This window comes from Salmo trutta, chromosome 1, assembly GCF_901001165.1.
Source record: "Salmo trutta chromosome 1, fSalTru1.1, whole genome shotgun sequence".
NCBI classification, from domain to species: Eukaryota; Metazoa; Chordata; class Actinopteri; order Salmoniformes; family Salmonidae; genus Salmo; species Salmo trutta.
This window is the reverse complement of record NC_042957.1, coordinates 58,102,342-58,128,680: the sequence shown is the minus strand read 5'-3', so window position 1 is coordinate 58,128,680 and position 26,339 is coordinate 58,102,342. Positions and strand designations below refer to the sequence as shown.

The 26,339-nt window shown below is 42.7% G+C and overlaps 1 long non-coding RNA gene across 1 annotated transcript in view; it reads left to right on the top strand.

Moving 5' to 3' along the window:
* Positions 1-26,339, top strand: part of LOC115202545 (uncharacterized) — a 263,397-nt gene that overhangs the window by 39,562 nt on the left and 197,496 nt on the right. The window contains exon 2 of the long non-coding RNA XR_003880010.1: positions 9,301-9,430. This is a non-coding gene — a long non-coding RNA (uncharacterized LOC115202545). The remainder of the gene's footprint in view (positions 1-9,300; positions 9,431-26,339) is intronic.

Below are 26,339 nucleotides of genomic sequence, written 5' to 3'. Positions count from 1 at the left end.
TGAGGAATGCGGGGCAAGAGAGGGAGAGAAAGACAGAGCGGGAGAAAAATGGAGGGAGAGAGAGAGGGGGAGAGCCACTGCCGCCCACCGCTGCCTGGCCCTGACACCTTGTGAAGAGCGCTCATTCATCACACGGCGTAGGGCTTGAGCCTCCGTAAATCACTGTGGATAAAGGACGCGCCGTAAAGAATGGAATTGTGAAGGTAAGGGTTTTAAATCCCCCTAGATGATCCGAGATAAACACAGAGAGACTTTTGACAGTCCCTCGTTACCGCCGCCAGCGAGAGGAGCTGTCACCGCTCCCTCCTCGCCTTTCATCTTGCGGTAACAGTCTGGCTGCTAATATCCTCAATTATCTCTGCAATATGTTGCTGGGAAAAAGGGAAAGTTCCGAAGGAAGCGTTCACACAATTTAAAAGTTTTAATTTGACAGCTTGTGGTGTAATGATGGGTTCTGATGAGGGTAGGGGGCCCCAGCCTACACCCAGCCAGTGACAAATGATTGGGCTGTACCGGGGATGGTTAGTGGGTGTCAAGAGATGCTGGATCAGATGTCAAGAAGTCAAATACATGTTTCGCAGGATGATTTAAAAATCCTATTTACTCTCGGTGGAGAATGTGGGCAAGGTTTAATTATGGCAGGGCCATGACATTTCAACTGATGACAGTGGTGGTAGACATGTCTGGGTATCTGTTTCTTCTCCTGCTCTAAGAGCCTGTTAACATAGTTGTTTTGGAAAAGGAACATTAAATGTGTCTTTGTAACGAGACAATCATAGACGTACTGAAGATGACAATAGTGACAATTTCACATGGGTTTTTCTCAATGCAATGGCTTTAGTTTGTTCTCAGTGGAGTACTTGTATTATATTTAATCTAAAATACACAACTTTGGGGCAAAGCAGAGAGACACAGTTGAAGTCGGGAAGTTTACATACACCTTAGCCAAATACATTTAAACTCATTTTTTCACAATTCCTGACATTTTATCCAAGTAAAAATTCCCTGTCTTAGGTCAGTTAGGATCACCACTTTATTTTAAGAATTTGAAATGTCAGAATAATAGTAGAGAGACTGATTTATTTCAGCTTTTATTTATTTCATCACATTCCCAGTGGGTCAGAAGTTTACATACACTCAATTAGTATTTGTTAGCATTGCCTTTAAATTGGGTCAAACGTTTCTGGTAGCCATCCACAAGCTTCCCACAATAAGTTGGGTGAATTTTGGCCCATTCCTCCTGACAGAGCTGGTGTAACTGAATCAGGTTTGTAGGCCTCCTTGCTCGTACACGCTTTTTTAGTTCTGCCCACAAATTGTCTATAGGCTTGAGGTCAGGGCTTTATAGGATTGAGGTCGGGCTTTATAGGGTTGAGGTCAGCCTTTCAGGTTATGTCGATATATGACTCGCTTTACTGTGGATATAGATACTTTTGTACCTGTTTCCTCCAGCATCTTCACAAGGTTCTTTGCTGTTGTTCAGGGATTGATTTGCACTTTTCGCACCAAAGTACGTTCATCTCTAGGAGACAGAATGCGTCTCCTTCCTGAGCGGTATGACGGCTGCGTGGTCCCATGGTGTTTATACTTACGTACTATTGTTTGTACAGATGAACGTGGTACCTTCAGGCATTTGGAAATTGCTCCCAAGGATGAACCAGACTTGTGGAGGTCTACAATTCTTTTTCTGAGGTCTTGGCTGATTTCTTTTGATTTTCCCATGATGTCAAGCAAAGAGGCACTGAGTTTGAAGGTAGGCCTTGAAATGCATTCGCAGGTACACCTCCAATTGACTCAAATGATGTCAATTAGTCTATCAGAAGCTTCTAAAGCCATGAAACCATTTTCTGGAATTTTCCAAGCTGTTTAAAGGCACAGTCAACTTAGTGTATGTACATTTCTGACCCACTGGGATTGTGATACAGTGAAATAATCTGTCTGTAAGCAATTGTTGGAAAAATGACTTGTGTCATGCACAAAGTAGATGTCCTAACCGACTTGCCAAAGCTGTAGTTTGTTAACAAGAAATTTGTGGAGTGTTTGAAAAATGAGTTTTAATGACTCCAACCTAAGTGTATGTTAACTTCCGACTTCAACTGAATACTCACAATGTATTGTATTGACCTGACTACTTATTGAATCTGAAATGCCATATTATTTAGCCACTCGTTGATATTGATATTCTTTGGAACCTGTATAACTAAATGGAGAGGAGTGAATTTGCATAGATAGGGCGTCCATCCGTCCGTCCGTCCGACTGATAATGATGGCGGAGTCACAGTGCATGATGGAGACACAGAGGGTATGCGACTGTCACATGAAGGTTGACTGGCTCATTAAAGGAAAGATCCCCCCCATGGCACCTAGTCAGGTAATTGTCTTTTTTTTCCCTTCCGTTTTTTCAATGCTGATATATATACATAGCTTCAACTGGGGAGGATAAATCAATCATTTCAAGTGTCTTGGGTAATAAGTGAAAGTTATAAATCATGGGATTTGCTCTCAGGTTTATGAAATATTGGCTGTCGAGGGGGGATACATTATCCCCAGTCAGTTAGTCAGTCAGTGTTCCTGGACCGAGGCAGTCAGTCAGTCAGTGTTCCTGGACCGAGGCAGTCAGTCAGTCAGTGTTCCTGGACCGAGGCAGTCAGTCAGTCAGTCAGTCAGTGTTCTTGGACCGAGGCAGTCAGTCAGTAAGTGTTCCTAGACCGAGGCAGTCAGTCAGTCAGTGTTCCTGGACCGAGGCAGTCAGTCAGTCAGTGTTCCTGGACCGAGGCAGTCAGTCAGTCAGTGTTCCTGGACCGAGACAGTCAGTCAGTCACTGTTCCTGGACCGAGGCAATCAAATCAAATCAAATTTTATTAGCCACATGCGCAGAATACAGCAGGTGTAGTAGATCTTACAGTGAAACGCTTACTTACAGGATCTAACCAACAATGCAGTTTAAAAAAATACGGATAAGAATAAGAAATAAAAGTAATTAAAGAGCAGCAGTAAAATAACAATAGCGAGACTATATACAGGAGTCTTATGGCTTGAGGGTAGAAGTCAGTCAGTGTTCCTGGACCGAGGCAGTCAGTCAGTCAGTCAGTGTTCCTGGACCGAGGCAGGCAGACAGTCAGTCAGAGGTGCAGGTGTCAAAGCACGTAGACACATTGGAGGATCCATCTATAGAAGAAACGTTCACTCCATCAAGGGCTCTGTATGACGCGCAATTATTCCACACAATACAGATCTAGGATCTTAATTTGAGCCAGTTTGCTACAGCAAGAAAATAACACTGCAGCAACTGGACATTTTAATTATTATGTTGATTATAATTATTTGAGATTTTTGTAGGGTTTCGTACATTTTTGGTACGGGAAAATGAAGTCTGGAATTTCAAAGTGGAAATCACAAACTTCAGAAGCCTTTTTTAACCTCAAATACACTACATTTCCTTTATTCCAGGAAAGATCTCCTGCAACAGTGTGATCAAATTAAGATCTTACAGCTGTATTAACATAGGGATCAGACCAGCGTTTTCATAGGGAGTATAACTCCATGTTCAAGTTTGTTCACATCAAAGTACCAGTGTCAATCTTCCTACTGCTAGTGTAATTCCCTCCGGTTGTTGACTATTTCATGTGACTAGAATCAGTCCTAAGGCTGAACTTGATCGCTACAATGGTACACACATTTTATAGCTCGCATTAACAGGGTTTCTTTGATAGATAAAATAAGCAAATAACTGGTTTGGTGATGGAGTGAAACCAGGATAACAAATGGGCCCTTTCTGATATACCCTGGCATGAGAGACAGACAGAGAGATAGCTTGAGGAGAGAGGCAGAGCTGAAACAGCCCACTCTGCTCCCAGTGGAAAAGCTCCATGCCCCACATAAGGATGGATTGGGGAGATTTGTAATAGTCATGCTGCTTTTGACAAAGTGACCCAGTGAGACCTTCATCCTCATTGCCTCAGTCTAAAGGGCATCGGCAGTCGAGCTGTAGCTGAGATAAGTGGGGATCTGTCGTTTTGGGCTGCTCTGTTATAAATGGCTGCCACCTCAATCACGTGAGACAAGAGCGCTATCTCCCCTGACAACCTCTTTCTGACTTGACATGCAAAAATCTAATTGATACAAGGAGAGGGGAGGCGAAGGGGAGAGAGATTGAGGAGATATGGCTTTGGGGAAAGTTTTTTCTTTACATCAAAGTTGAAAAGCTGTCTGTGGCAGGAAGAGACAATTTCAAGATTGAGGCCTCTTACACCCATTTCTATCTTCACAGTGACCACAGATGGAACCTGTAGGCTGTTGTACCACCCACTGTACAAATTCCATGATAATACCTGCATGCTGACAGTACCATAGCCTTTGGATATCATTTACAGGGTCATAAATTCATGCGTTTTGAATACCATAAGCCATTATAAGAGTTGCAGTTTTTCACCACTTAGTGACCTGCGTGTGCTGTGGGTACGGCAGAAGCGGCTTATATTCTAGGATGAGGGTAAAGAGATTATACAACCTTGACTGTGTGTTTTATGTGGGTGTTGCTATGGACAAGCGCAGTACTTTGTTGATCAGAGTGTGTCTGAAATAGCAGAGTTGGTTGACAGAGGAGGTTGGCTGAGGAGATAGAGGAGTGTGGGTTGAAAAGACCCATCTATCTGTTCTTTTATCTCTCTCTGTGGCTTTCACTTAATAATGTATTTATTGGGACTTTTCTACTGCCTAAATATTAACTTTTTTCTTCTCAAGTCCAATCTTGCCGAGTTAGATGAGCAAGTTGGTCCTACAATGCTTGTGTATTCGACCACTTTTGAGTTCTCGACCACTTTTGAGTTGAAGTAGCTTTCTTTGTGCCGACTTGGAAATTGGAAATACTGTTTAACATCTCTTATTAAACAAACATACAAAATGAAAGCATTCCCTCTTGAACATACCAAGTGATTAAACTTCATCTCTTTGAAATCTACACAGCTTAATCTTGTACAAAGATACACTGACTGCTGGCGAAGCCATAGAAGACCAAAGTGTGAAGAAAGCGATCAGAAGGATAAAAGTGAGTGAGAGAAACTGAGAGAAAAAATGAGTACATGTGGTGAAGGGCGTATGATAGAGGTCAAACTCAGCCCCATGTGCACCTGGTCCCCCTAGCGAGGCCATTTGCTGTCACCTCCACTGCTGCTCTCCACCACCAAGACACCCCTCTCTGCATTCAATCCATTCAGGAAACGCTGTGCCCTTCCCACCAACACCCTGATGTTTAATTCATTCTCCAACACCCGGAGGACACTCATAACAAAAACAGGAAAAAGGGAGGAGAGAAAAAGAAGGAGAAAAAAAGAAATTAGAAAAAGACTGAAACGTCAGATTTGTAATTCCCATTTGTGGACGTGAACGGAATGAGGGGCCCAACACAGAACAAAAGAGAATACGTTGTTTGATGGGGACAAAGGACAAAGAGGAAAAAACAAACAAATCAAGAACCCCTCCACCCCACCGCCACCCCTCCTCTCCTTCACCTCTTTTGTTTGACTCAAGGTTTGTGGAGTGGATGGGGCATGGAGATGGGGGGGTGGGGGGTTGCTTTGCTCGGCACCTCTCAACGTGCTCTCTCTTAACCAGAGGTTGATTAAGCACACTTTGAGAAGCATGGATTATGGGGCTCCCCTCGGACCGAGCTAAATTGGTCGGAAGGGAAGGAAGGCAGAGCGTGTATCGCAGCCAGGGGAGCTTTTGATGTGTCAGTCAGTGCGTCTGGCATGGTTTGCTTTTGTTGACCTCCCCAGCCTTGATTTGTGACGGATCCCCCGGTGCTGGGGTGAGAAAGGAAGGGAGGTGGGAAAGGTTAAAAAAGATTGAGCTGCTGTGCAATAAAAGAATCCCCCAAATTCTGCTGACCCAATGGAATGGTCCCAAGCGTAGCACGGCATGCACTGCATAAAAACCATTAACAAAGCATCAGCAGCCGAGCAAAACGATTGGCTTGATTGATGCTAAGGACATTTCCCACCGAGCCTCTACGTTTTGAATCAGAGAACACAATGTAAACAGCAGGTTTCACTCACAGATATTGTCTCTCATCTACCGTTAATGCGTTGAAGAAAGTGCCTTTGCATAGGTTTCAACATCCGTACCCATTTCTAGACAGCGTGTGTCGTTTATGGATTCATGGATACTAATAGTATGATGCTTTCTTCCCGTGTGCTGTGCTGGTTTGTAACCCCTTCAGAAAGGGTAGGCATTATTCATGTTGCGCTGGTAGCAGCACTGTTAATGTAATGAGTCAGGCTGTTAATGTGATCTCGCCTCAGACACAAAGGGTCAACCTGAGACCCTGGCTGGCGCAGACCGAGACCTCTGCGCCCTACATAACAACGATGGGACGTGTCATAGCTGATTTATATTACCCTTGAACCTGCCAATAATAAGACCTTGTGGGCTTGCCTTTAAAAGAAGCTTGCAAAAGAGAGCACTGGCAGCCAGGGAGATAACATGAACGCTGTGTTCCCACCTATTGAAAGCCTGGCGCGGTACAGCTGAAGGCTTTTAAAGGCACCCATGTAATCTAAATGTGTCATTTCTCTCACACAGCGCAGCACAGCGCTGGGATGCATTGATATCAGATAGCCCTGAGATGAATCTGACTTGACCTGTGAACATCAGAGTCAATGGCTTCTGCATCGCTACACAGGCCTGAGAGGAATCAGCAATGGGTTCTAGGAGATAGGCATCGACACAAATTCAACTAGGCACAACACACCATTTTCGATTGCATACTGTTGGTACAGAACATATAGATTTAACAATAAAGAGATACGCATTAATGTCATATCAAACTGTCAAGTCTCTCCAGACAGGATGTCAATCAGTCTGCTTATCATTTTGCCACCATTTTATTTACATCACAGAACATAGCTGCACAGACACCCTATCCATCCCTGAACACAACGCCATGGTAACTGGAGGAGGGAGATGCACTGTTTTTTTTTGAAGCAGCCTTATTAACTCAACCCACTTGCCCATGTAATTAAAGTGTGCTTACAGTGCAGCTAATATTCACTATGTAACCTGCGAAGGCACACAATAATTATGTGGGGCGTGACTGACAGAGATCAGGCAAAACAAACAAAGCGGGCCAGCCATCAGTCAAGTCAGTGTTGGGCCAGGTTAATAAGGATGCTCCTGCAGCTCCGTTAGATGAAGTCTGGGACTCATTCCTAGCTAATCCAATTACAGTTTGATTTTAAGGAGCTTTTTTACAACGTCACTGTCACAGACCATTTAAAATAGTCCCACTCCGGACCTTTATGAAGCTATCCTAAGCGGACAGTATTAACAAGGTAAAGAAAGTCCTTCACGAGAACCAGACTCATTGACATGGGCAAATACCAAATTAGAGGACATTTGACTTGTCTGGCCAGTGCAAATTGTGACTATATTAGAGTTGGATGGGTACAGTCCAGCTCTCTCTGTCCCGGGGTCTGGGAGGCAGACAGGAAAAATCTGGGTTTAATGGGAGAATCCCACATGTAGTGGAGTGGACCTGTGATCGATTGGTATCTGAAGTGGCTTAGCTGTGCCTCTGTGTGTCAATAGCATCACCTTCTCCCTCACCTCTCTGATAAACCGTAGGCTCCTACTCCACATATACACCAGGCTGTGGACACACAAACTGTCTGCATGCTGAGCCATCCCTGAGTTATCCCAGTCTCTAAATGCACCAAATGCAGGAGTCCAGACTCTGAGGGGTTAAGTGTTGAATTGAGGAGACATTAGAATGCATTTCACAGCACCCTGGCACAGTAGATTGAAACAAGGATTTAATTGGCTCCATATCAGGGTTAGATAGTGCCGTTGTTGACTTTTGATAGAAAAACAAGGTGACTGATATTACGGAGATAAGCAAAAATCCCAACTCAATCACATCAATAAGCTTCTAAGGCGTGTACAGGTGGCTCATCTTGCAACCAATGACAGTGGCGCTCGCTGAAAAGATAGGCATCGGAGGTTGTGTCTTGTGTCTGCATTGTCACACGTTTATTGCTGTGTGTGTGCATGTCAATTTCTCTGACAATCATCACAGTGCAGTTGTTTCAACATGATCTTGGCACAGAGGTCATGGGATTCAAAGGCATACATTTCAGTTGCTCTAGTTCCTGCTTCCTCACAGAGCATTACAGGAAGCCCCATCAAAAGGGTCACCTTTGAGCAGTGCTTTATGGGTATTTGTTTCATAGGTGACTGTATTACTTCACCCATACACTATAACTGTGAAAGCTGTTAGGATGTAATCCCACACACGTGTATCTATGAAATTGTACTCGATGAGGTATTAATTAAAAAAAATGATTTTTTAAATCTATTTTGTTTAAGAGGACCCATTTCTAAGGGATTTGGCCTAACAATGGAAAGCCTAAACACTTTGTGGCAGCAGGACATGTGCATTACAGGTGAAGCCCTTTCTTTGTGTGGCGAAACCTCAGACTGGGTGAACACACTGGTGTTGACACTGTCTCTCTTTGTCTGAGCCCATTATCTTGTGACCCACAGTTTGCTTCATTCATTCCAAAATGCCACTCTTCGCATATGAGAGCATATCAGTCTCCATGGAAACTCATTTTACCAATACTTTGTTGGCACCAAATGACCCTGCTCTCATACTTACCATCACAGCTCTTTGCATGGAGGTGGCCTGTTTTCATTTGAAGATTAAACATTTTAAGGCAAATGGCTTGCTAGCTGTGATACTGAATTCAGAGGTGGAACATGTAGAAAGGCCAATGTGATGTATTCATAGCCATTTCCAGAGTTTTTCAGAAAGAATGCTCACTGAACTGTTTCTATTGAGGCCATTTTGTTGGTCATATACCTTCCATTCAATCTGTCAGATGGCTTGACTTACAAATAATCTTCTGTTAAAGGGTTATTTGTTTGGACATGTGGAATCTCACTGTACTTTAATCACATATCTAACTTTAAAATCATACCCATAACCACCTTAGTAAGTTACCTCACTGATTTGTTTAACTGCTGAAAATGCTTAACATACTCAGTGCATATTGCCAAATTTACAATGTTTTTCATAAGTGAGTTTTCTTTACATTTTAATGACTGACACAACCAACGATGGCAGTAGCACAGTGTACGGACATAACATGTACATCTGTATTCTCTATTTTTATGCTACTATCCTTAGCTATTTCTGTAGTTATGTATTGACCAGGATCAGTTTCAGGAAGTATTGGCTGTGGATCAATGAGGCCACAGGATTCTCTTTGGAATATTTACACTTGTGTCTTTCTCTGCAAGGCCCACAGATAATTGGTTGAAGGGAGAGTCCAGGAAGGTCAGCCAAGAAAGCAGCCTTAGGTGCCAGCGTGAAATCTATAGGAACTACAATTACTTCAACAGTGAGCCGCTGGAACAAGGTGAATGACAGGTAGGAAATAATTCATATGAATTACCTGCTGTATTATGAATAACCACCTGCTGAGAGGACATAGCACGGTCAGTTATAAGCCAAATTGGTTTTCAATAGTCCTTTTTTTGTCATTTGTTGGCAATTACCCTAGTTCTCGTGATAATATAGTCACAAATGAACCTCCGAGAACATTTCTTCCTTATGGCTTTTTGGGAGGGACAAGGTTGAAGTTGGCATGCAAGTGATCACACAATTCTAGTTTGGTTACTCCTCTGTCCCCTGCTATTTTAACTTATTCTATTGAAGCTGATGCTTACCTTTTTCCAAGCCAGCTCTCTCCTATTAATAATGAATTATAAATTAACCAAAAAAACATACAGTATTTAGCTTAAATTTTACACTTGACTGTGACACACACTACTACTGTAAGTTATTCTATAAGAAATCCTCCCATGCCAGAGATCACAATATCTGACTTTGCAGTGCAGAGACATAAAGTCTGTCACTCAAACAATTATGACTTCTTTGTTTCCTTCTGGATATCATTCTCGAGAGGAGACTCAAGCAGTCTGAGTACTTAAACCTGGTGATTCAGTGCTCCTAGTGGAATGGTTGTCTCTCCCCATCTCCAAATCCTAGACTGGTTGCCTCAGGATACAGAGGATGGGAAGAAAAAGCCTAATTGGTGCTGAATGAAGTGTGGACCATTAATGGATGGTAATAATAGTTGAGATTTTACGACTCCCTCCACATTAGGTCTTTAAGAGAGTTTCACCTGTAGAAAAGGACACCTCATACTTTCTGCTATCTCTTCCTGTCAAGGTGTTACAGTGTATGATAAAGGACAAGAGGGAGGAAACTTCCGATAAGGCCATGACAAACAGCAACACCTGATATAAAGCTGTGGTGTATGTATTACCCAGATAGTTGGAAGCTGAACAGTATCATTCATGAAGGACAAGCTATTCCAAGCAGTTTATAATTCCTTTGTGGTTGCTATGACTGCCAGTGGTGAACAGCAGGGGTTGAACGTGGAATGGCTAGCTGGTGTAATGTAATCACATATGTGGTCTCACGTCCCCTCGCACGGTGTTGACCACAACATTCGGTGCGATCAGACCTTTCCTACTGGAATATGATGAAGGCTCCACACTGTTTGCATTTCAGTTGATGAGGAAATGTCAAGGCATTTCAAAGATGGCTTCTGTTTACCCATGTCTAATAACCCTCTGCATAGGAAAGCCTTTGAAACACTTACCATGTCCAGAGACATTGCATGATTGTGTTAGAATCTAGAAGAGAAAAGGAGGATTTAAGAAAATAGAATACTTTGATGAATGTGTTCTGTGTTATAAAACAATTTGGGAAACATCTTTGGTGCAACACTAGATGACATAAAAGGGTCTCAGAGCTACAGTAAAAAGTCTATAGTAGCTAGAAACTAAATGGTGAAAACACTCTTAACAGTAGGGAAACAACGCAACACATGGACCTAAGGAATTGTTGATTCAACAAAGGTAAAAACCGTCATTACAATACAATATTATTTCAAAGTCTAGGGTTAAATTATTTAATTGCAATTTCTCGCTTGATAAATACTCTCTTCTCAGTCCAGATGTGACCAATTTGAGACAGACAGGGCACATTTGCTTGGGAGTGTAATATTTTTCTATGTCAACTAGAAGTCCTTTTAAATCAGAGGATCCAAGTATTTTCACCTCATTTGATCAATGTATTTCATTTGAATCCTATCATCTCTCATGCGCCACCATTCACAGTGAAGTTTCACTCTATGGTAATTTTTCTGTGTGAACTGGAGATCAGAGATGGTTGATTGTGGAGGGCCCTTGTCCAGCCATATTTCACAGTGTCCTCTGAAGGAGTAACTCCAGCACCCTGTAAGGTGACTTCTCATTATACTTCAACTTCATGTTATTAACTTCCTGTTAACAATGCAGGATGGATAGCAGCAGTGGCACCCCGAGGGCCCTGGCTAATGTCTCCTGTAGTATGTCTAGTGCCACAAGCCTATATATCTCACTTCTCAATTAGAAATGTCTGGAAAGGGAAATTAACATAGACTGCATCATAAAAGGCCTGACAACAGAGCTAATACAATTACAATAGAGTGATTAAAAAATATGAAAAAGGTGATGTATTACATTGATCATAAATGCATTCCCAATTAATTTAATTGAACAGAGCGCTATAATGTTGTAGTTAAAATATGTCCTATTAGTGTTTGGCTCATGCATGCATAAGAATTAATTATTGAATAATTGTTAGTGTATTTCAACAGTGGCAAGGCTGTGAAGGATGATTTATTTTCTTCAGTGGCTGTCCAGAGATAGGGCTTAATTACAGCCTTATCTCCTCGCTTTAATCCGCTTTTTGGAGTCTCCCCCGCCCGTTCACACCATCTAGTCGATATCATCAGACCGCTGGCAGAGCCACAGAGAGAAAGTGATCCCCATTTCTCTGTCACATTAAGGGTCATTCATGGAGTCTCCGCCTCAGACCTGACTTAGAGCACGATGTGGAAGAGCTAAGAAGAATGGTCTGTATAGAATACGACCCTCATATATCAGGTCAGAGCTCCCTGGCACATACACACTAGTATACTCTTTGTCAACAGATTAGACTTCAACAATGTGTTACTATAACGCTATCAGAAAATTGTCTCAGTTCTTTGCCTGAAGCAATTTTTATGGACATAGCCTACACTAGCTCTGTGATGTTTTGAAGGTGTGTTCATATTCTGATGCTTTCCGGTAGTGCTATACTTCCATATTGCCAAAAAGGGTTTGTCAGTTGGATTAGGACTATGATAAAAGAGGCAATGTTGTTGAAATTGCTCCGTTTCCTTCATTTACATGTAATTCAATCAATCCATTGAAACAGCGGGGGGTGAAACGGCTAAATTCTGTACACTGAATACAACATGCCAACTGCTGATCTTGTAGTGATGGTAATAGCACTGTCAAGTTTGACAATTCCGAGAAAGCAATACTGCTTTTCCCCATATTCATTTTTCAAAATCTAATTTTACTTTCATTTCTTCACCAACACAGAGCTGTCAAGCTGAACATGTAATTCAATGAGCGTCAGCCGTTGGCTTGATAATTTCTTCATTTTATTTTTAATGATGCATATACCATTCAAAATGACTTCGGTTTGAGGATACGTAAATCATTTGGTGCTTCTATTGGACTTGACTGTGGTTTACAGTAATGGCTGTGTCCAGGCTATATTCATCCAGTGTTATGTATGCCAGTGTTGTGTAGTCTCCCTAAAGGCTTGGAGGAGAGGGGAACATTTGATCGAAGAGTGATGTGTACTGCAATGCCTGAGACTATGGCCCTCTTTATTCAGAGTTGCGGCCGAAATGGGCTGTCAAAATGGAGGAAATTGAAACCAGTCAATATTGCACATCTCAGACTTCTGAGGCATTGTGAGAGCACCCTATCTTAAATTGCCAACAGCAGTCAAAGCCAGAGCAGATATCAACACAAGGGCACAGACATGCATTTACACACACACACACACACACACACACACACACACACACACACACACACACACACACACACACACACACACACACACACACACACACACACACACACACACACACACACACACACACACACAAAGCCCTCCCCCAATGCCAAATGCCTCATATCTGTTGGAACCTCCACAGAGAATGGCATCTGAAAAACATGTTTAAGCCAAGGTCGTTCCTTCCTATGTTAGAAAGAAACAGCAAACTAATGCCTGCATCTGTCTGGCAGTCATCAAGTCCCTTGGACCAATCACTCTGTGAGAGCTGAGATCATTTTAATGAGAGGAGGTGAGTAGTGGTTTCTCCTCTCAGCTTTCAGCCCTCAGTGGAGCACTATGAAAAGAGCTTTCCAGGCAAACAGTTTGCTGTTCTCAGGATTTGGAGAGACCTTTTTAATCCCCACCACCTTGTTAAATAGCAGGATTTGAAGCCTGTTTCTTAATCAAGTCTCAGTACAAATAGGATCATCTCCCGTCTTTCTCAGCCTTTCCCTGTGCGGAGTGGGAATTATAGGTGTTCTAGTGGTACTCCTGTTGGTTGTTTATCTGAGACGTTTGAACAACACTTCAGCTGTTTCCAAGCAGGCTGCGGTACACTACAGTAATTTTCATCAGCTCGCTTGTTCAGGTAATGTTCCTTCAGGAACACTGATCTCAGGGCTTATCTTGTTAAGAGCCCCCCTGCCATCTTAAAGAAATGACTGGGCCCAGCTTTTAGGAACATTATTGGGGATGGGAGAATGAGACTAATTAGACTCATTGATGTGTTTAAAAATCAAGCTCGGTACATTCGCTTGTTTGAATTTGCTTGTTTGAATCAAAAGCTGGATGGGTGCTCAATTGCAGAGTATAAAGTATAATCTTCTAATTTGAAATGACATAGAGAATCAACAAAAATGTGTCATAATATTAGGTATATTGAAAATTGAATTTTATCATGGAATTTTATCATGACACAATGCATTTCAACAATATACACTGCTCAAAAAAATAAAGGGAACCCTTAAACAACACAAGTCAATCACACTTCTGTGAAATCAAACTGTCCACTTAGGAAGCAACACTGATTGACAATACATTTCACATGCTGTTGTGCAAATGGAATAGACAACAGGTGGAAATTATAGGCAATTAGCAAGACACCCCCAATAAAGGAGTGGTTCTGCAGGTGGTGACCACAGACCACTTCTCAGTTCTTATGCTTCCTGGCTGATGTTTTGGTCACTTTTGAATGCTGGCGGTGCTTTCACTCTAGTGGTAGCATGTGGCTCTGGTAGTGCAGCTCATCCAGGAGGGCACATCAATGCGAGCTGTGGCAAGAAGGTTTGCTGTGTCTGTCAGCGTAGTGTCCAGAGCATGGAGGCGCTACCAGGAGACAGGCCAGTACATCAGGAGACGTGGAGGAGGCCGTAGGAGGGCAACAACCCAGCAGCAGGACCGCTACCTCTGCCTTTGTGCAAGGAGGAGCAGGAGGAGCACTGCCAGAGCCCTGCAAAATGACCTCCAGCAGGCCACAAATGTGCATGTGTCTGCTCAAACGGTCAGAAACAGACTCCATGAGGGTGGTATGAGGGCCCGACGTCCACAGGTGGGGGTTGTGCTTACAGCCCAACACCGTGCAGGGCGTTTGGCATTTGCCAGAGAACACCAAGATTGGGAAATTCGCCACTGGCGCCCTGTGCTCTTCACAGATGAAAGCAGGTTCACACTGAGCACATGTGACAGACGTGACAGAGTCTGGAGACGCCGTGGAGAACGTTCTGCTGCCTGCAACATCCTCCAGCATGGCCGGTTTGGCGGTGGGTCAGTCATGGTGTGGGGTGGCATTTCTTTGGGGGGCCGCACAGCCCTCCATGTACTCGCCAGAGGTAGCCTGACTGCCATTAGGTACCGAGATGAGATGAGATCCTCAGACCCCTTGTGAGACCATATGCTGGGTTCCTCCTAATGCAAGACAATGCTAGACCTCATGTGGCTGGAGTGTGTCAGCAGTTCCTGCAAGAGGAAGGCATTGATGCTATGGACTGGCCCGCCCGTTCCCCAGACCTGAATCCAATTGAGTACATCTGGGACATCATGTCTCGCTCCATCCACCAACGCCACGTTGCACCACAGACTGTCCAGGAGTTGGCGGATGCTTTAGTCCAGGTCTCGGGGGAGATCCCTCAGGAGACCATTCGCCACCTCATCAGGAGCATGCCCAGGCGTTGTAGGGAGGTCATACAGGCACATGGAGGCCACACACACTACTGAGCCTCATTTTGACTTGTTTTAAGGACATTACATCAAAGTTGGATCAGCCTGTAGTGTGGTTTTCCACTTTAATTTTGAGTGTGACTCCAAATCCAGAATTCCATGGGTTGATAAATTGTATTTCCATTGATTATTTTTGTGTGATTTTGTTGTCAGCACATTCAACTATGTAAAGAAAAAAGTATTTAACAAGATTATTTCGTTCATTCAGATCTAGGATGTGTTATTTTAGTGTTCCCTTTATTTTTTGAGCAGTGTATTTACCTGCACAGGGACACAATTGGAAGCAGCTTCTGAGCTGCAGCTTCTGAGATGGGTAGGCACAATGTGGTTTACACCTGCAGTACAGTGTAGACATGAGACAAAACAGTAGAGTGAAGAGGAAGTACTCCCCCATTCACATCAACGGGGCTGCAGTGGAGCGGGTCAAAAGCTTCAAAGGTTCCTTGGCATGCACATCACTGATGACCTGAAATGGTGCCATCACCTTGGGGAAGAAGGCGCAACACTGCCTCTTCAACCTCACGCAGTTGAATAAATTCTGCACGGCCCCTAACACCCTCACAAACTTCTATAGATGCACCATTGAGAGCATTCTGTCAGGCTGCATTACCGCCTGGTACGGCAACTGTAACGCCCTCAACCGCATCACCGAGGGCACGCTGCCTGCCCTCCAGGACATTTATAGCACTCAGTGTCAAAGGAAGGTCAAGAAGATCAGCAAGGACCTCAGCCACATGAGCCACGGTCTGTTTACTATGCTACCATCTAGCAGACAGAGACGGTACAGGTGCATCAGAGACACTGAGAAACAGCTTCTATCACGAGGCCATCAGACTGTTGAACAGCCATCACTAGCCAGCTACCTGCCCGGTACTCAGCCCTGATCCTTGAGACTAATGCCCCATGTATGTACATTCAGAAAGTATTCAGACCCCTTGACTTTTTCCATATTTTGTTACGTTACAGCCTTATTCTAAAATGGATAAAATAGTTTTTTCCTCATCAATCTACCCCCTAATGACAAAGCAAAAACAGGTTTTAGAAATGTTTGCAAAAAACTGAAATATCACATTTACATAAGTATTCAGACCCTTTACTTAGTACTTTGTTGAAGCACCTTTGGCAGCGATTACAGCCTTGAGTCTTGGGTATATTGCTACAAGCTTGTCACACCTGTATTTGGGGAGTTTCTACCATTCTTCTCTGCAGATCCTCTCAAGCTCTGTCAGGTTGGATGGGGAGCATCGCTGCACAGCAATTTTCAGGTCTCTCCAGAGATCGGGTTCAAGTCTAGGCTCTCGCTGGGCCACTCAAGGACATTCAGAGACTTGTCCCGAAGCCACTTCTGCATTGTCTTGGCTGTGTACTTAGGGTCGTTGTCCTGTTGGAAGGTGAACTTTTGCCCCAGTCTGAGGTCCTGAGCGCTCTGGAGCAGGTTTTCATCAAGGATCTCACTGTACTTTGCTCCGTTCACCTTTCCCTCGATCCTGACTAGTCTCCCAGTCCCTGCCGCTGAAAAACATCCCCACATTTACAGTAGGGATGGTGCCAGGTTTCCTCCAGAAGTGACGCTTGGCATTCAGGCCAAAGAGTTCAATCTTGATTTTTATCAGACCAGAGAATTTGGTTTCTCATGGTCTGAGAGTCCTTTAGGTGCTTTTTGGTAAACTCCAAGCGGGCTGTCATGTGCCTTTTACTGAGGAGTGGCTTCCGTCTGGCCACTCTACCATAGAGGCCTGATTGATATAGTGCTGCAGAGATGGTTGTCCTTCTGGAAGGTTCTCCTATCTCCATAGAGGAACTCTGGAGCTCTGTCCCGATTGGTCAGATTGGCCGGGCGGCCAGCTTTAGCAAGAGTCTTGGTGGTTTCAAACGTATTAAATTTAAGAATGATGGAGCGAAACGTCAATATAGGGACAAAGTGGAGACGCAATTCAACAACTCAGACATGAGACGTATGTGGCAGGGTCTACAGGCAATCACGGACTACAAAAAGAACCAGCCACGTCACAAACACTGACGTCTTGCTTCCAGAAAAACAAAACACATTCTTTTCCCGCTTTGAGGATAATACAGTGCCACCGATGCGGCACGCTACCAAGGACTGCGCCCCCCCCCCCCCCTTTCTCCATGGCCAACGTGAGTAAGACATTTAAACGTGTTAACCCTCACAAGGCTGCCAGCCCAGACGGCATCCCTAGCCGCGTCCTCAGAGCATGCGCAGACCAGCTGGCTGGTGTGTTTATGGACATATTCAATCTCTCCCTATCCCAGTCTGCTGTCCCAGCATGCTTCAAGATGGTCACCAATGTTCCTGTACCCAAGAAGGCAAAGGTAACTGAACGGAATGACTATCGCCCCGTAGCACTCACTTCTGTCATCATGAAGTTCTTTGAGAGACTAGTCAAGGATCATATCACCTACACCTTACCTGTCACCCTAGAACCACTGCAATTTGCATACCGCCCCAATAGGTCCACAGACGATGCAATCGCCTACACACTGCACACTGCCCTATCCCATCTGGACAAGAGGAATACCTATGTAAGAATGCTGTTCATTGACTACAGCTCAGCATTCAACACCGTAGTACCCTCCAAGCTCATCATTAAGCTTGAGGCCCCAGGTCTCAACCCCGCCCTGTGCGTTTGGGTCCTGGACTCCCTGACGGGTTGCCCCCAGGTGGTGAAGGTAGGAAACAACATCTCCACTTCGCTGATCCTCAACACTGGGGAGGAGCAACAGAGCCTCTTCAACCTCAGGAGTCTGAAGAAATTTGGCTTGTCACCTAAAACCCTCACAAACTTCTACTTGAGAGCATCCTGTCGGGCTGTATCACCGCTTGGTACGGCAACTGCACTTCCCACAACCGCAGGGCTCTCCAGAGGGTGGTGCAGTCTGCACAACGCATCACCAGGGGCAAACTATCTGACCTCCAGCACCCAATGTCATAGGAAGGCCAAAAAGATCATCAAGGACAACAACCACCAACCGCCACTGCCTGTTCAGCCCGCTACCATCCAGAAGGCGAGGTCAGTACAGGTGCATCAAAGCTGGGACCGAGAGACTAAAAAATAGCTTCTATCTCAAGGCCATCAGACTGTTAAACAGCCATCACTAACACAGAAAGGCTGCTGCCTACATACAGTCTTGAAATCATTGGCCGCTCTAACAAATGGATCACTAGTTACTTAATTAATGTCACTTTAATAATGATGTTTACATATCTTGCACTACTCATCCCAGATGTATATACTGTATTTTATACCATCTACTGCATCTCGTCTATGTCCGGTCGGTCATGACCCATCCATATATTTATATGTACATATTCGTTTCCACCCCTTTTACTTAGATATATGTGTATTAAGTAGTTTTTGTGGAATTGTTAGATTACTTGTTAGATATTGCTGCACTGTCGGAACTATTAGAGGCACAAGCATTTCTCTACACTCGCAATAACATCTGCTTACCATGTGTATGTGACCAATAACATTTGATTTGGAGACCACTGTGTTCTTGGGGACCTTCAATGCTGCAGACATTTTTTGGTACCTTTCCCCAGATCTGTGCCTAAACACAATCCTGTCTCGGAGCTCTACGGATAATTCCTTCGACCTCATGGCTTGGTTTTTGCTCTGACATGCACTGTCAACTGTGGGACCTTATATAGACAGGTATGGGCCTTGTCAAGTCATGTCCAATCAATTGAATTTACTACAGGTTGACTCCAATCAAGTTGTAGAAACATCTCAAGGATGATCAATGGAAACAGGATGCACCTGAACTCAATTGCGAGTCTCATAGCAAAGGGTATAAGTGAATACTTATGTAAATAAGGTATTTCTGTTTTTTTATTTAATGCATTTGCTAAAATGTATTAAAAAACTGTTTTTGCTTTGTTATTTTGTGGTATTGTTTGTAGATCGAAGATGAATTTTTAAAATGTAATACATTTTAGAAAAAGTCTGTAACATAACAAAATATGGAAAAGGGGAAGGGGTCTGAAAACTTTCCGAAAGCACTTTAGATTCATTGTATGCTGGTCACCTCATATTATCTTTATATACTGTTGTTTACGCACTGTGTATGTACAGTATATACTATATTCTGGACATAGTTCATCCCAAAATACCTACTACTGTACATTCCATTTTCCTTCCAAATGATATACTGTCTACACAGCACCAATGTTCCCTCTAAGCTGCGCACGTGGCTGCTGCATACCTCCTCCAGGACTGCCTTGCAGAAGAAATGCCAGGCTGTGCAGAGACGCAAGAGATTGAACTTCACTGAGTTTGCCCCATTAGTTTGCACTATATAGATCAATGTTTTTTATGTGACCTAATCAACATTTTACCAGCCCCTTTTCAATGCAACAAACCAAAACAAATCTAACTTTGCAAGATTGAGTCTGTGATTTTGTTGTAGGCAGAACCAGAACGCAACTGAGTAGAATTCTATTGGTTAAGGTAGCCCATGAGGGGTCTTTCAATCCCCCCTGAGTGAATGTGCTTTTCAGATCAGTTCAGATCAACAGAGTCATGCGTGTGCACGTATTGATATTCCTTGCTAGTTAGCGAGTTATTAACCCAGTTATAGATACGTATAGGTCAGCAATGGGAAGTCACTGCTTCCTACAAGAGCACAAAACGTGTAGGCTACATTTCTTTGAAATCAGTCAGGTAAAAAGCTTATGAATTAATTAAAGGTGCAGCGTTGTATTTTGAGACAGTCTTGAATATGCAAATAAGCCAATAGTCAGAGGGGTAGCCTACATTGTCTAATTCTCTGTATGGTAATAATAATACATTTTATTTTTAAAGTGGTTTCTTGCATCATACAACACAATACAATGCAATTTACAGTCACCTATTATAAAAACGTTTTAAAAGTCTCATGCGATGTAGGTCTCATTGAACACCACATAGGCTACTTTAGGCTATATCATAGAAATCAAACGCTATTTTCTAGTGAAAATGTTATGGGATTTGCTCCATTGGTTTTGTTGGTAGGCTTACATTATGCTCAAATAGCCACATTAGCCTATTGGCTACTGTCTAAAACTATAAGGGTACAGTGTTCACTGTAAACAAGTGCCAGAAGTTGCACAAAATTCTCACAACGTTCAAGTTTCCGCTCACATGACCTAAAATTTGCTGAGTGCCCCAAAAAAAGGAATGCATTGACAAATGCTCACTGAAATATATCTACTCTGGATTGTCATTTCTTGTTTGTTTGTTTGTTTGTTTCTTGATTATTTGTGTATTTCTATTGTATTTGCTAGACATTCTACTGCGCTGTTGGAGCTAGAAACAAAGCATTTCGCTGCACCTGTTATAACACCTGCAAATCTGTGTACGCGACCAATAAAGTTTGATTTGATTTTAATTTGTTTATGCTAGGTGGACATGCTATCTGGCTGGCTGGCGGCCACAGGCAGGGTCCCTTCTGCTTAAGATGCAGTGGAGCCTCTATGGGTTAGGAGGGCCAGCTCTATCAATCTGCTCCCCTACGGCCCCCACGTTCCCCAGCGCGGTTAATCACTGCTACTAATTAGAGCTAATTACTTATGGCTGCCCGGGAGAGCCCCCCTTGCAAGCTCACGCTGATCTCAAGGTCCTCCATTGGCACCCTGCTGCTTGGTATTCCTCAGGTAAGGAAGGAGACGGAGGTGGAGCCGCAGGGTCGCTCCCTGATCCTCACTTTTTTGTGTGAAAATCCAACACATCCCCAGTGATTATAGTGATAGCTGAGGTATTGTAGAAGGCTAGGCCCTTGCAGGCAGCCTGCTTCACTGATCTGCAGGGCAGTACTACTTCAATGGGCCATTAAGATGGGGGGCTTGTTTGTGCTGCTCTGGCGTAGGGATCTTGTCTGCATGCACACAGGCCCCTGCAAGCTTAATGATCCAACACCTTTTTACTACCTCTGTCATTAATTGTGCCCATGGCCATGACTCTGGGTTGTGTCGCGTTTGGGGGATTTTTCTCCCAGTAATTTTGCTTTAATAGATTCAATTTGCTTTCATTTGCTTTGTATTGATTTATTTGTCCTGTTTTGTCTCGTCAACCGTAGAAACTTATAATTTCTCACAAAAGTTTTAGAGAGGAGAGCGAAAAAAATACCAAATCTAATTTCCTAAGAGATATTGAGCGAGATGTAACAAAGAAATGACAAATGATGTTGATATGGTCGGCAAGTGAAGCTTGACTAGAGCCACATGAACTCACTTCATAAATCATCTGTTGTTTCATACATACCAAGCAAGATAATCGCATTAAAATATGAAGTTTCCTATCAGGTGCAAACAATGAAGCTTAAGGATGAGAGCAGAGGTCGTTTACTCACAGGGCCACTCCAGTAGAAAGCCATAATCTGATCTATCATTTCTTAACCATTAAATAGGTCATGTTGTCACAAGCGTTGAAAGGATTAGACAAAGGCGCAGCGTGTATAGTGCTCATTCTTCCTTTTAATGAAAACACTTCAATAACAAAATAACAAACGACCAGGTAACAGGTAACAACAACTAAACGGAAAACAACCACCCACAAAACCCAAAGGAAAACAGGCTGCCTAAGTATGGCTTCCAATCAGAGACAACGAAAGACACCTGCCTCTGATTGGAAACCATACTCGGCCAAACCTGGAAAACGAAACATAGAAAATGAAAACTACAACACATTCCCCTAGACACAAACAAACCCCAAAACACACAAAACAACCCCCCTGCCACGCCCTGACCATTCTACTATGGCAAATTACAATTTTCACTGGTCAGGGCGTGACACTTGTACTGTCGACATACATCTAGTCAGTGCCATCGAATAGCTCTGGACACTGAACTTGCCTCAAATCATCACAGAAATACAATTTGTATGGTAGCTAAGTGGATTAGTGCCACTATTAAAGGTCCTCTATAGACAAAGGGCCGATGGATATCTCTGGAATAGATAGCTTTGCCCACCCCAGGTTATGTTAGACACAACACCTGCTTTTTGTCTGATTGCTACACTGAGAGAGGGTGAAGCCCTTACCTTTCATTGACCTCGTAATGTAAAGTGGCCTAGGGAAGCACACACACACACACACACACACACACACACACACACACACACACACACACACACTTTTTAAGGCCACTGAAAGTCTACACCAGACCAGAGGACAGTTGTTTTGTGGGCTTGAGGCTTAGAGCTGAGAAACAGCAGATCGGCCAGATGATACAACATTCCCAGCTTGTTACTTCTGGTATAAGGCCTTTGTAATGTAAAGTGTGACCAAAGAGGCTTATTGTGGGCTTGATATGAAATGTTGTTTTCCATGTTAACTTTATCTTCAAAAGCTTAAACAGTTTTTTAAGACATGGATTTGCAAAATTGTTATACAACATTAAGCATGGCATACCTTATGTTTTTTTATATTGAATATCTCTTCAGACCGAAATTTACTCAATACAAGTAATCTTTATTACTAAACCAGCGAGACCTATTCAAGATACATTAAATAATTATCCAAGCGTTGCTTATTTTTCTCGCTACAGCACCAGTCTACATCCTGTTATGTTCTATTCATTGCTGTACGCAACAATGCACTTCCTGGTATAGGAACAATATGAGGTTAGGGATGATCTTTTTTTCCAGAGGCTGCCAATTGGTAGATGCATTTAGAAATGCAGTTCCATATGAAGAAACAGCCATCTCCTATAGAATATCATTCCTTTGTCAGTGGAATATTTGGCATTCATGCATTCAGCTTTGTTTTTCTTGCAGTCTCTCACGACTTCAGGTGGATGAAGGTCAAGCTTTGAAGCTGGAACCTTTCATATGTCTTCCCACAGCTCTCCGAATTAATGTTGTGTTTTTGTTTTCAGAGACACATACAGTGATAAAAATTTAATGGACATTCAATTATTTTTCACACGTGAAATGACAGAAAACCTTTCAGGTGAATATTTTTTTTAGATGCAGCAAGCACAAAAGAATTGGGACGACGGAAAGTTCAGTTTCAAAAGATAGTCTCTGTTCATTTGGAACAGCTATTGTCAAATAACAGCTTTTCCTAGCCCCTCTAAATCATGCCAAATGGGTGCTTTGTTTATGAGAGAATTTTCAGTAGGATTTGTCTGTATGGTGATATGTTTGTATTGTGTGATATTTTTCTCCCTCTAAGCCTGACATACTTTTATGTAATGGAGAAACAGTGGGTGACCAAACAATGCTCCTTCTGTGAATAATGTTTTTGTCTGTCATTATAACTTCTTCGATGCAACTGTGGGGCTTTGATGCAAATGAATGCGGATGTCACAAAACCCTTAACAGGCACCTCACCCCAATGTGAGGCTAAGGGGAGCAACACCCCATCACTGGATCATGTTTCTGTATAAATGGAAGATGAAAAGTTTAATTTGGCACAAATGTCACAAAGTTGGGAGAAACATCAAACAAACTGTTATCTGTTGCATTGTATCCAACTGTTAATTGGTCTTTTGTTCGCCTCCCCTTGCTGTCCTTCTTTTTTTAATTCACAAGAAATATAGCTCTGAACCTCAAATGAACCCCTCAAAAATACAAAGCTGGAGCCCAATTCTATTCATTGGAGAAGCTAGCAGTAGCTGTTGGTTGTCACTGCCACCAAGGGGCCTGTCCATGGCTGCATCTGACATCTGTTGGCATAATGTTGCATAGAGCCTGATAGGCAACAGGAGCTGATTTATAATGTTCTCTATTTAAGTGGATGTCTTAAGGTAATTATAAGCTGGTGGGGAGCTCCTACTAATTGCACCTTCCCTGATCTGTAATGAAGGCCAAGCAGCGTGAATGAACACATTCCGGGCACCACCATTAGTTGAGGAGCGAGGGCAGCTGAGCTTGACCAGTTAGTGTTGGTTTTGCTCTGGGCTGGAGATGGTCACCTGCTGTTATTCCATGTCCTCGGACAATTTCTTTTGGATAATTAACTGAGATGCCACATATGGTGCGTTTGTGGGAATGTGATCGCTAGTGGACGCTGAGGAGTAGAGAAAGCAAAATGAAGGCTCCTGGTTGGGACCAATGCTCTGGCCACCTAGCTCACTGCAAATTATGTGACATAACCATTCCTTTCAACATGCACTAAATAAACCCAAATACTGTGTCCACATGAAATAGGGAGGCCTAATTGATATTGGAGGAAATTAATTATTAGGAAGATTAGATGGTGAGGTAAATTAAGTGCATTAATGAGGAATGAATATTAGCAATTTTTATATCAGCGGATTAAGATATTGTCAAAAGAGAGGCATCCTAAGGACACAATGAAAAGTAATTAGGGAATGAGTTGTACCTACGTTATCATATGGCTGGGGAACAGTAGGGGATGAGGTAAGATGAACGAGGATGAACAATGAAATAATGAAATATGAACACTGGAACAAACATATCATGATTCAAATTAAATGGTCGCAAGAGCATTAATTCACAAAAACAAATATTTAAGAAGATATTGATTGAGTATGGGTCAAGGGCAATAAAAATTGCTTCTGTGGATACTGTAATTCTTTGGGCTGATTATAAAAAGAAATTGAACAATAAGCTGACTTCAAAAGTTAATCAACTATTTTAGTACCTGCATGTGGTTGAATAGCACAAGGACAAAATACAGGATAAAGACAAATATAGTGTAAAGCAGACTTCATGAGAATGATGTAAATGGTCAAGACCATGGGAAGGGAGATGGAATTGGAATAGACACAACACTGAGCCCTGGGGAACCTCATTGTTGTGAGCGCTGGGCTGGACTTTTCTAAGTTGACCTTATGAAAAGTATCAACAAGGTTAGAGAATAATTTGAGAAACAAGAGGTGCCAAAGATTGTCAGATCAGCAACAGTAAAATGTGTCTAAAGATTAACGGTATCAAATACAGCCTAGAGATCAAGGGGAATTAAGACAGAGGGGAGAAAAGCTGCATAAGCACTCAGTTACAGAGGAGCTGTTTCCGTTGAGTGAGCTGCACAAAAGCAAGATTAGAGGGGATCAAGTGGAGAACGCTGAGAAAGGAATTCAGTGGAATTGACAGCACATTCAAGGGTTTCTGAGAAGAAGGGAAGACAAGAGACAGGGTGTTCATTTTTTTTAGATTTGAAGGGTCAAGATGAAGCTTCCTGATAACCAGATTTAAATTAAATTGAGAATACAGGGGAAACCACAGACATGGGAAAAATAAATACTGTTTTATGTGCGTTCAATAATAACTTGGTCAGCCAACAAGCGAATATCTGATTCAAATGTAAATTATATCTTATCCTTCCAATTCTACAGTATAAATCTCATATCGTTTTTTGGGAAATGTCTTCTTAAATTATATTTATATAAAATGATATTATATTTAAATTATATTTATAATTAGATTGGGCTAACAATTAAGACATCATTAATAATTATTACATAGCTTATGTGTGAGAACAATACACAATAAGTATTTTCTTAGCTCCGGTTTATCTTTGCCCCAGGCTAGACTGGCCCTGGGCTAGCTTAGCCTGTGTTCACACCAGCCTTTGTTAACCCTGGGCTAATCTTTAGCCTTGGGCTATGGATTCACACTTATTCCAAAGCCCTGGGCTAACGGACAATCACAATATACGACCAACATTCTATCTCTGACGTGTGACCCATGTTCTAAATAATAAGATATTTATCATCACATCCTGTTGCTTCTAGCCTAGCATTTGATTTCCAACAGTGATTGTTTGTTTGTATAAACCTTGCTGTCTGCCTGTCTGACCTCGGAAATAATGTTTCACTTTTGAAATTCGACCTCGCCCCTGTACAGGGAATGCTGTGCACAAATGAGACATCAACTTTCAGTAGCGGTGCGTGGGTAAAATCACTGGGGAAGCCAGCCAGGAAAAACATTGCCATATTACAACCTATGTGTTAGTTCATATGCCTTGCCACCATGATATATAGGGCCAAGGCTGACACAATAAGAAGACAATAAGAAGACACAATGGCAGAATAAATTCAACCACACTTTTGTTTCATCACAAAACTGGAGAGCAACATCTGTCCGGTGAAGTCCACAAAGCATATTGCATGTAAAAAGCAGTTATATGACCTACAGCATGG